The sequence below is a fragment of the Pagrus pagrus genome (genome assembly GCF_965226575.1).
Source record: "Pagrus pagrus genome assembly, chromosome: 23".
NCBI lineage: Eukaryota > Metazoa > Chordata > Actinopteri > Spariformes > Sparidae > Pagrus > Pagrus pagrus.
The window spans coordinates 1,686,406-1,701,865 of NC_140205.1; the positions used below are offsets into that span (position 1 = coordinate 1,686,406).

General features: G+C 43.2%; 1 protein-coding gene across 6 annotated transcripts in view; it reads left to right on the forward strand.

Annotated features, from left to right (window-relative positions):
- The first annotated feature begins 1,102 nt into the window (after nucleotides 1-1,102).
- shank3b (SH3 and multiple ankyrin repeat domains 3b) overlaps nucleotides 1,103-15,460 on the forward strand; it is a 43,506-nt gene continuing 29,148 nt past the window's right edge. For all 6 annotated transcript variants that reach the window (XM_084346024.1, XM_084346026.1, XM_084346025.1 and 3 more), the window contains exons 1-2: nucleotides 1,103-1,420; nucleotides 6,661-7,013. The gene's annotated coding sequence lies outside the window, so the exon portion shown is untranslated. The remainder of the gene's footprint in view (nucleotides 1,421-6,660; nucleotides 7,014-15,460) is intronic.

A 15,460-nucleotide genomic window follows, 5' to 3' on the forward strand; every position in this document is an offset into this window, starting at 1 on the left:
CTTTAAGACCCCGCCTCTTGACACCCAGTCTCCTCTGATTGGTCGGCTCACACACGCCTGAGTCAGCACCGCGAACAACAACAACAGAGCAGCTGTACTAGCCACTGGGCATAAATTATGCAAATGTGTGACATGGTGACGAGGTGTGATGTCATAAAGTTACAGAATTAAAGGCTGGACTACTGACGAGGCGTTCAGGAGCAGTGTTTTCTGTGGGAGAGAGGAGAGTTAAGGACCTTAACTTTCGAGATCTTAACCGCTGTAGGGAAGGAAAACACAAAACAGCATAATAGGTCGACTTTAAAGATAGAAGTTGTGTCGGGAGCATGAACTTTTCTGTTTTTAGAAATGTCGTGTGTCCGTCGTGTCGTCTCTTCGTGGCCTCGTCTATGATCATTTAATGACACCTGACGTGAGAATCAGCTCCTCTCCTGCTTGTATGGATGAACAAACACCTTATATTGTCATCACGCTGGTGGATGGAAACGAGCATCAATGCACACTTTCTTGTAGCTTGGATTACAACTTGAATTGATCCCTGACTGATCGATGATCTTTAGATGGAGCTGATATCGGTGACAGAATGAAGCTGCTCGCTGATCCTCCAGCAGCGTCTCCGCCTCACTGAGAGGTTCACATGTGGAGAACACCCTCTTCATCTCCGGCGCTCATGTGACTCCTGCCACGTGCGCTCTGATTGGTCTGATGTGTCTTTAAAACAAACATCAGTGAAATAAAAAATGGAGCCAACAGCTGTTTTTTTTCACCCATCATGCATCAGGGCTTGTCATCATCCTCCAGTAATGATGATGATGATGATGATGATGATGAAGATGAAGATGCTTGGATGCTGAATCTTTTTATTTTTTTTGCTATTGCATCGTTGCCATGGCGACGGGGCCGCTCCTCCACACCCACGCTGCTTACCCCCCTCTCTCTCTCTCTCTCTCTGGCTCGCCCGCTCGCTCAAGAGAGAGGTGTGTTTTCTAACCCACGCATTGGAGTGGGAGACAACGTGCACACTCACACGTGCACGCACACACACACACTCTCGTAATACACAGAGTGTGTGTCATGCTAGCAGTGTGTGGGCTGAACCGACCAGCCTTCCACTCATCCTGCCTCTCCCTCTCTCTCCCCCTCTCTCTCTCTCCCTCTCCTCTTCTTCTTCCCTCTCTCTTTTCGTCTCCAGATACACCTCCTCCTCTTCTTCTTCCTCTCCTCCTCCTTCTTCTTCTTCTTCTTCTTTTTTTCCATCCTCCATCATCTCTCTTCCTCCCTCTCTCCCTCTCTCCCTCTCTCTCTCTCTCTGTCTCTCTCTCTCTCTCCCCCTCTCTTCCTCTCTCTCTCCCTCTCTCCATCAGTCCTTCCTTTTTCTTTTCAGTTTATCATCATGGAGAACGAGTCGGTGATCTTCTGGGTGAGTCCCCCTCTCTCTCTCTGCAGCCGTGTGTGTGTGTGTGTGTGTGTGTGTGTGTGTGTTAAAGGGAATGCATGTGTGTTTGGCTAATTCAGCGATGTGTGCGTGTGTGTCGGTCACTTGCGGCCGGTCTTTAACTTTAAAAGTCGTGACTAAATGTTTTTTATCTACTTCACCTTTATTACCTGTCATTAGCTTTTCCTCTCCTCATTTCCTTTCCTCCTCTCCTCGTTTGCCTCCCCTTCCTTCCTTGCTTCCTTTCCTTCTTTATCTGCATTCCTTTCCTCTTTACCTTCCCTTGCCAACTCTCCTTCTCTCTTCCCTCTTGCCTCCTTTCCTTTCCTTTCCTTGCATACCCTCTTTTTTCTTCTGTTCCTCTTCCTTCCTCTTTTTTGTTTTTCCCTCTTTCCTCTCATCTTCTTCACTCGCCCCTCACTTGCTTCCTTATCTCCTTTACCGGTAATCCTTTCCTCTCCTTTCCTAGTATCAACTCTTCCTTTCCTTTTCCTTTCTCTTCTTCTTCTCTTCTTCCTCATACCTAACTGGCTTCCTTGCCTCCTTTCCCTTTCCTCTCCTTCCCCACCATCAACTTTCCTTTCCCTCATCCCTCTTCACATTCCTTGTCTTACCTTGTGTCCTTTCCTTTCATTTTCCTTCCTCGTTTCCCTTCCTTTCCTTCCTACATCTCTCCCTGCCTTCCATCCTATCCTTGTTTCCTTTTTCTCCTTTCCTCGTCTGCTCCTCTCTTTTCCTTTTCCCATCCTTTCCTTTTTCATCCTCTCACTGATTTCTTCGTTTATCACATCCATGCCTTTTATTTTCTTCATCCTCTTCTGTCCTTTGCCTCCTTTCCTTTATTCCTTCTATCTTTACTTTATATCTTTCCTACTGTCTTCCTTTCCTTTTTCTTCTCCTTTCCTCCTTTCCTTTCCTTCTCTCATCACTTGCTTTCCTTCCTTTACTCTCCTAGTATCCTCTTTCCTTTACTCGTCCCCCTTTTCTCTCCACTCGTTTCCTTCATCCACCTCCTCTCTTCTGGTTCCTTCCCCTCTTTCCTTTCTGTGCTCCCTTTTCTTATCTTTTTCTCCCTCATCTCCTTTTACATTCCTTCCTTCCTTTGCTTTTCCTTTTTTTTGGTCCTCTCTTTCATTTCTTTTCCTTTTCCATCCCTTCGTCCTCCTGTCTTCCTGGTCCTTTTTCTTTCCTCCTCTCTCTCTCTCTCTCTCTCTCTCTCCCTCCCTCTTGAGTTGTCTTTTTATTTCCTGTTTCTGTTTCCTCCAGCACCACTTTACCCTCCTGTGTGTGTGTGTGTGTGTGTGTGTGTGTGTGTGTGTGTGTGTGTGTGTGTTATGTAAGCAGCAGCAGAGTGTGTGTAGGCCGTAGTCTCAGACCGTCTATCTAAAGAGATGATCTGCTCCATAAAAAAATAAAAAAAATCAAACACTTCAAACAGGAAGTGGATTTTCTTCTTCTCCTGCAGCGCTGACTCTCTTTAACATCACGTGGTTGTCATGGTAACGTGTTGAGCCGGCGCTGTGACAGCGGGCTCGTCTCGAGCGACTCAACCTCGGCGCTGATGGTCAGAGGTCGAAGTGCTTCACTGGCTGAGTCAACTTTCCAAAGAGGAAAATGACTCAAGCCTCTGTTATCTTTTTAAAAAAATATATATATATAGTTACAGGACTACATTTCCCATGATGCAGCCTGTGTGTGGCCTGTGACAATCAGAGCAAAATTGTTCAGGCATGAATATCTGCAAATGACTGTAAATTACAGGTCACTCCCCTGATGTGACTGACACAAGCTCAGACACGCTCGGACATCATTTCCATTTTTTTTGCTCGGCTGCCGAACGCCTCGATTCTGCTTTAAAGGAACAGTTCACCCCAAATATTAAAATTCAGTCATTCTCTGCTCGATCCCACGAAGTCTCGTAGTCCACAGATCATTTCTGGAGCTTCACAGTAAAACAGAGTTGCAGCGTTCTGCTGAACAACTGAAACAGCTGGAGACTTGATTTTTAGCCCAGAGATCACAAACTGATCTGTTAAGATGTTGTTGACACCGCTGCAACGCTGGTCAAAAGATGAGCCTGAGGCGCAGGGGGTCATATTTTTGTGGCCAGCAATAACCAGTGAAATCAGCACAAAACAGACAATTTGTTACATTTCTGTTATTGAAATTCAGCGTCGGACGTGTCGGTTTTAACAACCCTCCTTTAGTTTGCGTTGCTGTGTGCAAAAAAACCTTCTGGTGAGCAAATCAGCAGTGTTGACTCTGATGGGCAGAGCTAAGGAAAGCTAAAAGAGTGAATGTCGGACTAACATCCATCAGGTGGACACAAACACAACTCCAATTGAAGGATTGTGGCCCAATCCCAACCCGTCCATTTGGCACGTTCACGTCAGGGTGTAAGGAGTCCAGATTCTTGTTGGACAGAGGGTGAGGCAACGTTACATGGTTACTACTCATCTGTGCTTGACAGTCCTGCTTTTTATTTCAATGTAACATCCCCCTTTCCTCTAACATCAGTGCAGACTGACAGGGTCGGAGCACAGGTTGCTAATGTTAGCCTGTAGAGCACCGCTGGTGTCCAGTAATGACTCAATGTTCCTTTTATTTGATGTCGTTCATGCTGCACGTCCATATTGGAAATGTCACCGGCGACAACATACGAGGTTCATGAAGGGTTGACTCATTTCATTGGGGGCGATTTCAACCACTTACCTGACGGGCAAGAGGGCACTTGAAAACAAGACGTGGGGTAAAAATCGGAAATAGGATTGTGAAAATAAATTTAATTGATGTGAAAAAAAGCCAGTTTGCTGACAAATTCACCGTATCTACTTAGAAGGGGATGCTTGTTTCTGCTGCCCCCATGTGGACAATAGATCAAATTATTGCAGGTTTTAGTGACATTTAATTGCGAAGGATTCAATAATATACGATCAAACTGCAGCCTGATCATCAATATGTCGTTCAGTTCATCCAACATTTAAACGTTGTTGGCTCTGACGATGATTTCAGGCTCTCAGGGACGTTTCACTGTGTCAGGATTTTAATCTTCCTCTAATGCGAACAGACACAAACTGAACAGATCCGCCACAGTTTTTAGGTTCCCAGTGATGTGAGAAACTTGACAAGATAAAGTGAGTGTGTGTGTCAGAGAGAGAGATGATAATACAGTATTATCAGCTCCTGCCATTGGTTGCCATGGTAATGGCCAGGGGAGCTACATTTTCAGGACACACACACACACACACACACACACACGTCCTGTTCACACCTAAAGATGAAAAGCATCTTTGTGATGTGACCAGGACTGGACCGCGAGTCCAGTTCGTGTTAAGAGTCGACTCAGGATGAGATCGTTCAGATTCGGAGCGATAAATGTGAGCAGAAGTGCCGGCTGACAGCAGAGACAGGCGACACGATGGATGCAAATGTAGTCAAATGCTTCCTCGACTTCACAGCGTGACTGAAAGTGCTGCAGAAGATCTTAACTCAGTGTCTGAAACTGAAATTGTCACCAATTAACAGCAAAAGTCCAGAATTATTCTGAATTAAAGAACTGGACGGGTCCAATACAAGATGTCAGGACTCAACAGTGTCAAACACACACAGAGACATATACAGTGTGTGTGTGTGTGTGTGTGTGTGTGTGTGTGTGTTATCAGTGCCGTCCAGCTTCTCGGCTTTTTCCTGCCAAACATCCGTTTCCTTGGCAACCCAGACGGGAAACAGGAAGTGGGAGTCACAGGAAGTGCTTCTAATCTTTGTCAAGTCCTTTTCTTTCTGTAAATTGTTTTCCTCGTTCGGACATGTCCTCCTGCTCCCTGCGTTGCCATAGAAACGTCCTGGTCCCACAGACCCACTGTAAGCACCAGCTGGTTAGCATGCTGTTAGCCATTAGCAGGCTACCAGCTGGCTATCAGTATGCTACTGGATGACTAACCAGGAAGCTAGCAGCCGTTGGCTAATAGGCTATCAAAGGTCAACAGCTGGTTCCGAGCAGACGGCAAAAATTCTACTGTTAGCTATCAGTAAACGGGGACTGCCCACTGGTCAGATGACCCATTATTCTGAAATCCCAGAAGTCTGGAAAAATGTCCCATTATCCCAAAAACTAAGGCCCACTGCTCCGAAGGCCAGTTGTTCCAGAGACAAAACACTCCGGTTTGTCCAAATGGTGTTGCCGTACCTACCTGTGATATTCACAATAGCAAAAAGAGCGAAAAAGAGCAAGCAATCATTTTGCAGTAAACACAGTTTGTATAACTTTGCGGCTCCATGAAAGAGATGGGGCACGTTCTGTAGTCAGTGGTGACACAGACCATCGCCACAAACATGTCTCAAGAATAAAAAAGTTCACCTTTTGGCCAGTTGGCGAGCAAACTGTGTGAAATGTCAAATTTTCCCTGAGGCATCGCTATTGTCTTTAAATGTCTTATTTTAACTAACAGTCCAAATCCCAAACATACTCACATAATCACAAAGATATCAAATATAGAAAAGCAGAAAGTCTCAAGCTGTGGAGAAACTTTGACTTTTTAAAAATTATTAAATTAATGTTGTTAAATTAGTCGCTGATTCATGTTGTGTTGATAGAATAATGAATAGATCGACTGAAAGCTGCAGCTGTGGTTCCTTCAGATCATTTTCTAAAAGCTTGTTGTAGATGCTGAGACTCCACCACAACAGAAAAACCATGAAGTCGCTTCATTCGACACATTTTTTCCACTTCAGCAAAGCAAAGCTCTGCTCTGCATCCTCGGACTCCCTCTGTGAGCTCACACAACTTTAATGAACGCTAACCGCTAACCAAGGCTAACAGTGAGTCCCACCATCAATTTTTTATCTCGTCTGAGAATAGAAACAGAAAGACGGATCAATATTTAGAACTTTACATAATACTACCAGCGCAGCGGCAGTTGGAAACGAGGTTTACGGCTCCTCTCTTTCCGGTTGGCCTTGTTGCCATGATAACAAATACAACAGCTTCAGATTGTGTAACTGACTGAACCTGAAATGGCCTCCACAAAATGCAACTGTGTCTGACCCAGTTCTGATTTAAACTGCAAGACAGCACGCTCCGTCGTCTCTGATCACCCCCCGCTCCTCATCTGACATGTTTTTTTTTCTTCTGCTCCCCCTTCCTCCTCACATCCTGGCCTCCCTCTCCTTTACCTCCCACCCATCTTCCTCTCGCTCTTCCTCCCCCTTTTCCTCCCTTTCTACAGGATGGGCAGGGCAGCTTCCAGAATACAATCTGAACCTCTGAGACCACTCACTCTACCGCAGGATTACTACACAACAATTACAGAAAACACCCGACTGTAAAAATACTCCATCTGCTGCTCATTCTACAACATCTCCGGAAAACTACTTCACCTGCTGCAGAAAGTGCTCACTCTACGACTACAGTAACTACTCACAGGATTACAGCAGTCCACCAGAAGCCAGAACCAGTACCGGACCAGTAAGCCAGTGAGAATCTGTAGAGCGGATCAGACCAGGCCAGGCCAGACCAGAAGAGACCAAGTAGAGACCAGTAAAGGCCGTCGGAAAAGTTTGATGGGACTGCTGACGATAGGTGAGTGTGACGGCTTGTCTTTATTACTGGGAGTGTTGGTGTTAAAGGAACAGTTCAACCAAAAATGTCAGTCATCATCTGCTCCCTCCATGTTGATGTGAAGTCAGGTGAAGTCTCGTTGTCCACAGAACATTTCTGGAGCTTCACAGTAAAACAGAGTTGCAGCATTCTGCTGAACAACTGAAGCAGCTGGAGACTTAAAAGACCAAAAGATCATTGAATGGCTCCAAGAAACAGTCACATGGTGGCCATTTTCCTCTGACATCATGCTCAGGGTGGGAAGCTAAAATATCATTGTACTGTGTTACAGGTATTTGCAAATGAGCTCTTTTAATTTCATCACTTCCTGGTTGATGAGCAAGTGAAAAGACAACGGATAGTAAAACTCTAGAGGGACATGAGGCCATAATTCAAGATAAAACAACATATTTGGTAAACCATTAGCTAACGTTAGCATTCAACCACTTCAACGCTGCTGTTTGATTAAATCCAGTGTGCTTCACTTCAAGGCTTTAATAAATGTGTCCAAGATGTGTTTTGATATTTCAGAATATTTCCACGTCTTTCCTGTCGTATAGTGTCACACTGTCAAACAGTAATGTTAGCTAGGAGGTGGTTGAATTAGCTTTAGTCTAACAGAAGCTAATGGTTATCAAATATGTTGTTTTACCTTGAAATATGGCCCGATGTCATCGTCCATAAAATGATCAGTAGCTGATCAATCAGGAAGTTGTCAAATGATAATATATTCCCACGTTTATACGGCTTGCAACATAGAAAACAGCAGCATAACCTCATCCCAGGATTTAAGCTTCCCGCCCTGAGCGTGACGTGCCGGGATCCCAAAAGATGTTATTTACACCCTTGCTAACACTTTTAGCTCAGGGCCTACAATATCCACAATGCAACGTGGCCACTGAGTGACATCACTGGAGGTAGTTGATCAGATAACGTGCAGCTTCCTCTGGAGTCACAAAAGACTTTTCCCACACATGCAGTTTTACTCCGTAAGACCTGTAAACACACTCTAACTATTTGTAGCTAAAAGAGGAATAAACAAACAGCCTTCTGGTCCTTTTAGCTTACAGACGATCGTACATTTAACAACCTAATTTAAGACAAGGCTCTGCCTGTTGTTCATCCTCTTCATTACGGCCTTCGCTGTGTTCCAGGGATATTTAAGGTCGATGAAGTGTTTTTATATCTGCGTCTTTTAAGAGGGTTAGAGAATGACTCCTCGCTGGCTGACGTACACAAAACAACACAGAGAGACCTTGAATCTTTTTATCTGGGTTGAACAAGAAGTGAATTAGCTTCTCTGCTTCTGTTGGAACGTGATTAAATAGCTCTTACATTTCACCGGCTGCATAGTGAGAGAAACACGTCAGCAGCAGCTAGAGAGCTCAAAATATACGCTCACGTTAAAGTACATTTACTCCAAGAAAGCTGCTGATGTAAAACTAAAAAGTAAGAATAAATGACTCGGAGTAGAAGTGACTTTCCATTTCAGTGTTTTTTAATTTTTAAACAATTGCAATCATGAAAGAAACATTAATGTTGCAGTTGGCATAACATCAGATTAAGTGCTTTTTAAAGCCCAACAGACAAAACTAACTACAAGAATGAATTAATGCCATTATCTTAACATCAAAGATGAATGTTAAACACGAAAAATTAACATAGCTAACGTTAGCTAGCACCTACAGTTAGTGCAGCTTACTTCAGTGTGCTGCAGAGGTCAGAAGAGGAGAAGCGCAGCAGGATCCTCCTCACGTCGCTGTTTTATTGTGTGGCCAGATGTGTCGCTGGAATCTGCCTCTGGTTCTGAGTTTGGCCTCGTCATCACATCTGGGTCAGAAGAAAAGTGGTGCTCCCTTGATGATCGTTGCATCTTTTGTGTTTATTGAATTCAGGTCAACTCTGAGTGAAGTCAGCACTCAGCAGAGACTCTGGTTCTGGTTCTGTGTCTCCTCTCTGTAATGTTACGTTACTGTAACGTTGAGGTTGATAAACAGGAGTGAAGATAAATTCACTTTTTAATTACACTTTTAGTTACAAAGTAATCTCTGAGCTCTCCTCCCGTCGGATCAGAGCAGAATCTGAAAAGACTCCAGGTGTTTATTGCTCCAGAACATCTGGATCTCCTCCTTTTTTGCTGAAAGTTTGATATTTTCAACTCGTGAATACTCGTCATTCATGTCATCCGGTTTGAATGACTGGTGGTCACGATGGATGTTTACAGTCACTGGAAGAAATCTTGGAAAATTACAAAATAGCTTAAAATTTAAATGGAGTTTTGAATGAGATTTTCCGTTTACGACATTTGTATTAAATCTTGTTCTTGTTGGTTCTGTGTGGTTTAAGCTGGTGTTGTATGATGTTTCTGGAGCCTCTCTGGGAGCACAGACGCTCGGGGCTGAATATAAGAATAAGAAATCAAATAATCTGATTGTAACTTTACACCTATCACTGTACAGAAGATAAAGAAACTGCTTTTTGTGGTTTTGGTATGAAAAACCTGTCAGATAGAAAAAGAAACAGACAGATGAACAGAAGCATTTTAATTCCTTAGATTTACAGTCTCTGGTAGAAGGCTTGGAAAATAACAAAATAGCTCAAATTTTAAATGGACTTTTGAATGAGATTTTCTTCTAAAACAACCCACGAGTTCTGTCCACAGCGATGGTATGAAATCTTGTTCTTGCTGAGTCCCCAAAAGTTATAAACTCGTTTACTTTCCGTCACTAAACTCCTTCTTGGTTCTCACTGCTCCTCTTCGTTCTTCCTCCTGGACATTTCTCTCACTTGTTGTGTCTGTGAAACTCAGAAATTCGCATTCAGGACGTGAAGCTGATTTTCATCCTGATCACTTGGTGTGTTGAACAGCCAGACTGTGATCATTGTCAGCTGGTAACACAGAAGCTCTTCTCACTATAAAGGAACATTCAGTCTTTCTGAATTATGCAAGAGGACGACTTCACTGTTCATCCGTTTTCTGACTGGCAAGACAAATGATAGTTAAAGAATATTATACTTTCATATATCACAATGTACATTTAATTTGAACTAGAATGTCGATGGCTGATGATTTAAAAAACAAACATCCTAAATCAATTTCTATTGACGAGCTCCATCCTTGGTTTTCAGCAGCACCCTGCGGTCTTGTTCAGGTGATGGAGTTTCAACAAATTGTTTATGATGGCTGATGAAATTTAGTCAAATTGAACAAAATCCACTGAAGAAGAGCACAAGATGTGAATCAAAGTGGACAACAACTGACGTCACACGACCAGGGTGTCTTCAGGTCCTGAAAAAGTCTTAAAATGTCTCCAATTTTGTAGATTTTAGGCCTCAAAAGTCATTAAATCATCCTTCATTTGAATTTGTGAGGTCTAAATTGCCACACGGCTTAACTTCTTTAAGCTGTTCTATGTGTTGTGAAAAATATCTGTTTTTTGACGCCACACAAACAGCTGGTGACCCTCAGGTCTTCCTAAAAATATCCAGTGGTGTGACTCAGATCGCAGTCAGCCATTTGGCAGCCGTGTTGGCTGTAACAACACCACCGCTGTGGAGAACGTCCTCCTCGGGCACAGCGAGGTCAAATTGGCGATGGAAGAGTAAATCAGCACGGTGCGGTGGAAAAGCCCCGTTGGACATTAATGATGAACGATGTTTTGAAACTTCTCAGTTGACATCGATTTGCTGTCGGCCGAGTACGGAGAAATCCACAGCCTGATACACCTGCTGTGCCTGATTGTGAGCTATGACTGGATCATCACTGTTTGGGGTTTACTGAACGGTCAATGAAGTCTTTAAAAGGTTCATCAGCTGCTCTTCATCATATCAGGCCCAGTTGTTGCACATTAAATTTTAAACTTGGGGACATTTTTGATCCCAAGATGATTTTTTGGCGTCAGATATTTTTATTTTGAAACAGAATCATAAATATGAAGGAATGAATAATTTAAAACTGAAACAAGTTCTCATTAGGAGCCGCTGTCGGTCCCTCACAAACCCTCTGGTTCTGTGAAACTGAAGCATTTTCAGTTCTTATTTCCAGATGAAGCACGTAGCTGCTGTATTGTGCAGGCTGTGTGGGAGGACAGCGGCTCTGCTCAGGACAAAAACGGGAAATGATCAAAATGGTGACCCGAGTTATTTCAGGAAGAAGCCTCCCGCTGCTCGAGCCGAGCAAGAATTTCACCTCTACGCAAGACAATGATCTGGAGCCAAATCGAACCCGCGCTGAGCATCCTGGATCCAATCGGTCCTGAAGGAAACCTGACGATGGACCCGAGGACTCGTTACATAACGGAGCTCTCTGCAGAGAACAATGGAGGAAAAAAAACAAGAGAAACGCTGCTCCTGCTCCCACTGATGAGTGTTACCTGGAGGACTCATTCACATTTACAGCAGCGAGCATAAAGAGAAGTACAGATGGTGCATTTTCAAGGGAAAATATGGTTTGATTGCTCTGAGCAGAAATGTTTTGCTTCATGAGGTGTGAAAGTAGGATTGTTGGAAAGAGTCTGAACTGTAGGAAGAGTAGGAGTGTAATGACTAGATGGAAAGAAAGGAAGTGAGAACGAGGGGAGGAATGTGAGGAAGAAGGCAACAAGAAAGAGGAAGAGCGAGAAGTGAAGAGCCCAAAAAAGGATGAAAGAACGGAAGAGAGTCGGGCGTCCTGGTGGGCGGCCTCGATTCCTGCCGGGGACCTTTGTCTTATGTCATTCCCCGTCTCGTTCCACTCATTTCCTGTCATGTTTCCACCTCAACGCAAATAAAGACATAAAAACTATTTTAGAAGAAGAATAGACGATCAACAGTCTGACTGCTGGATGAAAGTCAGGTGAAGTCTCGTAGTCCACAGACATCTCTGGAGCTTCACAGTAAAACAGAGTTGCAGCATTCTGCTAAACAACTGAAGCAGCTGGAGACTTGATTTAAAATGTTAAACAACCAAAAAAACATCAGATGGCTTCGTACAGCTCGTCTGCTGTGATCCAGAGGATCCCAAACTGATCTGAAAGACGTCTTTTAAACACTTTCTTAAGCTGAAATCTTCACCGTAGCTGCTAAGCTAAAAGTTTTAGCACGCACCCCGTCTGAAACAAAGATGTTTTATTACATCTGCCGTAAATACCATCTGTTGAGTCATCACATAATTGTAGTGGAGTGAAAAGTTCAACATTTGCTCAGAAATGTAGTGGAGTGGAAGTATAAAGTAGTACTTAGTTACATTCCATCACTGATTTTAAGCCAATCCATGATCTTTTCCTAAAGTTGTTTTAGTGCCTTTATTTTGAAAGTGTATCCAGACGTTGCATGTTCACGACGCTAACTTGACCTCAGAATGAAACCAGCAGATCAAGTGTCGGACAAACCAAACAATTAAACATGAAGAGCTGTGAAGTTGAGACATGTCGCTGGTTTGCAGAAACATTGCCAACATTGTTTTGGTGTCTGGGTGTAGAAGCAGCAGGCGATAAACTCAGAAAGTTAAAAAACTGCCAATGAGCGATGAAGCAGAAGCAGCTTTTGCTCTGCAGACGAGGGGAGTCTTCAGTCAGACGCTCCCGGGTGTTACCCACAACAGTGTGTCACTGCCTCGTGTTTGAACAGCTGTCAGGGAGCTGGCTCCCCTTTTGTCTTTACCTTCGTTTTGAAGGTTAATCCGTCAAACAACAGTGAAAAGCTCTCAGTTAATGAGCTTTTATTCCAGACACAGACGCATGAAAAGCCCCAAAACTGGGAAATGTGTTGAGGTTTTTTTTTTCCAGTTCTGTGGTTTCCTTTGCTTCAATGAATACGACTGATTGAGTTGAAGAGCAGGTGAAGATTACAGAGAACAGAAGATAGAAGAACCTCTCAGCGGGTCTCAGGTGTGTTCACAGGTGTGTGCACAGTGTCAGTCAGTGTTGTGTTTGTCGGGAGGTGAAGCTGCTCGTCTGACTCAGAGAAAACTTTATTATCAGTGCTAATTTCTGTCATTATGTTGACCTGTCGAGGTTCTGGAGTGTTTCTGGACTGAGTCCAGTCGACCGTCGTCCCCCTCAGAGCAGCGATGGTTGTTATTTCAGTTTTCAGGTGATTCGGAGCCTCAGATTGGTGGATGTGAAGTGTTTTCTGAAGTGCAGACAAACTGTTGAAGGCTGAGAATCAAACGGCTCAGAGTTGATTGCGGAGGCCGGCAGTGGACACAAACATGTCATTTGGACATTTGTGCCGGCTCCAGTTCTGAGCGGACTGCACTCACACAGCAGTGATCCGGTTTTATATTGATTACGGTACATAACCTGCTAATCTGCTGCTCAGGCTCAGTGTTTACTGTTCCAGTCTGTCAAAACAAATGTAGTGATACAGCGTTTGTCCCCGTCCCAGAACAACAAACAGCAAAGAGCTGATAGAACAAATACAAACTTGTACTTAATTAGATGATATTTAGATATATCGTTTCTGTGACTGAGACTGTACATGGTCTCAGATTTAGTCTTTACATCCACATTTCTGAAAAAATAAATAAATATTGTGTTCATATGTTGCCAATAGTCGTCCTGTCCTCCAGTAGAAGTACTGATTCAACTTCTTTACTCCAATAAAAGTAATAGAGTACAGGCTACTCGGAGTATCAAAGTAAGAAGTCTCCCTCTGAAGGACATTTCTACCGCTTGCCATTTCTGTGCAGAGCTAACTGAAGCTCACGTCATATTAATATAATTCAAAGACTATTAAACCATTAAAATATCATCCAAGAGAAGCAAATTCAGCCTCGAGTGTCTCTTCATATCTTTTTTTAGTCGTTAGTCACACGAGACCACAGAAACCTGGATTTTATTGTGTAATTTTGAAAAATGATCAAATGAGTAACCTCATGTAGTTAAAGACTCAAAATAGTACAGAGCCATCAATCAGTCAATCAATCAATCAATATTTGTACAGCACCAGTTCACAACAAAGTCATCTCACACGTAGCACATACAGTACAAGAAGGACAAGTTAAACAAATAAAATGCAATAATCAGCTTCACAGAATTAAATACCGGTGCAAAGAGCAGTGAGAAGAAATATAAACGCAGCGATAAGACAAAATATAAGAGCAAACTTAAAGTTAAAGGTAGAGTCAGTAGGATTTGTCCCAGCTGTTCCACAAAACTACAGACTGCTCCTTTAAAATTAAAGCGTTGTCTGCTTGCAGCCATCATCACGTCACATTTATCAGCGGCGCTCCACCAAACACTGACTTTACTTTCTTTGATCCTTTTCTCAGATAAAAGCATCAGGTTTTTTTCCACAAGAAAAGGAAATAAATTCGAGAAAAGTCTGGAAAATGTTTTATGTGAATAATCTTCTTCATTGTGTGACACGAATAATGAAACTTTTCACGTCCTGTAGACGCTCCAGTCCATCGATTATACAGAGAAAAGTCATTGCTATTAAAATCCAGCTCACCTGTTTAGAGTTCAGTCTGAATGAGACACTTGAACTCGACATGAAGGCGTGAAACAGGACAGATTAAACATTTAAACCCTCGTCGAGGCGACTGTTACCGTCTCAGAGCCGTTCGTAGCCGACCTGCCCGTGACCTCCACCCGGTGCATGCTGGGATACGCTGCAGCCCCGCTCTGACCCTGAATAGCAGCGAGCGGTGACAGAAAAAAGGAATGAATGAATCTGTAATTTCTTTTGCTCTGGTCCTCTGACATTTCAAAGACGTGACACGTCGTCCTGCATGCTGAGGATTCCTCCACAGGCTCAGACGTGAGCGTTAAATATCGCTGCAATTACCGTCTTTCTACTGCGCTGAATGAGAGGAAGTGATTCATGTCGGCGAGCTGCTTCTCTGTGTCCCGTCAGCGCCGCTCGATTACACTCTGTGGCTTCAGTTCATTTCAAATCAACTCGCTCAGACTCAGAGTGTTTCGGAAAGCGACTTTTAAGGCCAGAAGAAATTATCGTCGCAGGTTAATGTGGTGATTTGAAAACTCTCTGCTGGTGCCTTCAAGGACGCTCAGACATCTGAGATCTGAGAGCCCATATGTTCGCTTACGGTTTGCTTTTTTATTGTATTTAACCGGGTCTCATTGGGATGAAAACCTCTTTTTCATGTGAGTCCTCAGTCTGAGTGTGTTCTGTAACTGACCCAGTTAAAGCGGCCCGGTCCCCAGGTGGACCAGCGAACAGTGTCGGGGTAACCTGTTACAAAGTAATCTGTTAGAGTAGTCTGATTACTTTACAAGTAATGTAATGTGTTAGTTCAGCAATACAAGTAATCTGTTATTTAGTTAGTTTTTCATTAAAGTAATCTGTTACTGTTGACAGTTGCTGTCTTTTCCTTCTGTCGCCACAAAATAAAATAAAATCTTCGAAGCATTTACACATAAATTACAACTTTATTATTGTGATATTTATTCACTTTAAATTAGATATTTATTTATATTTATTTC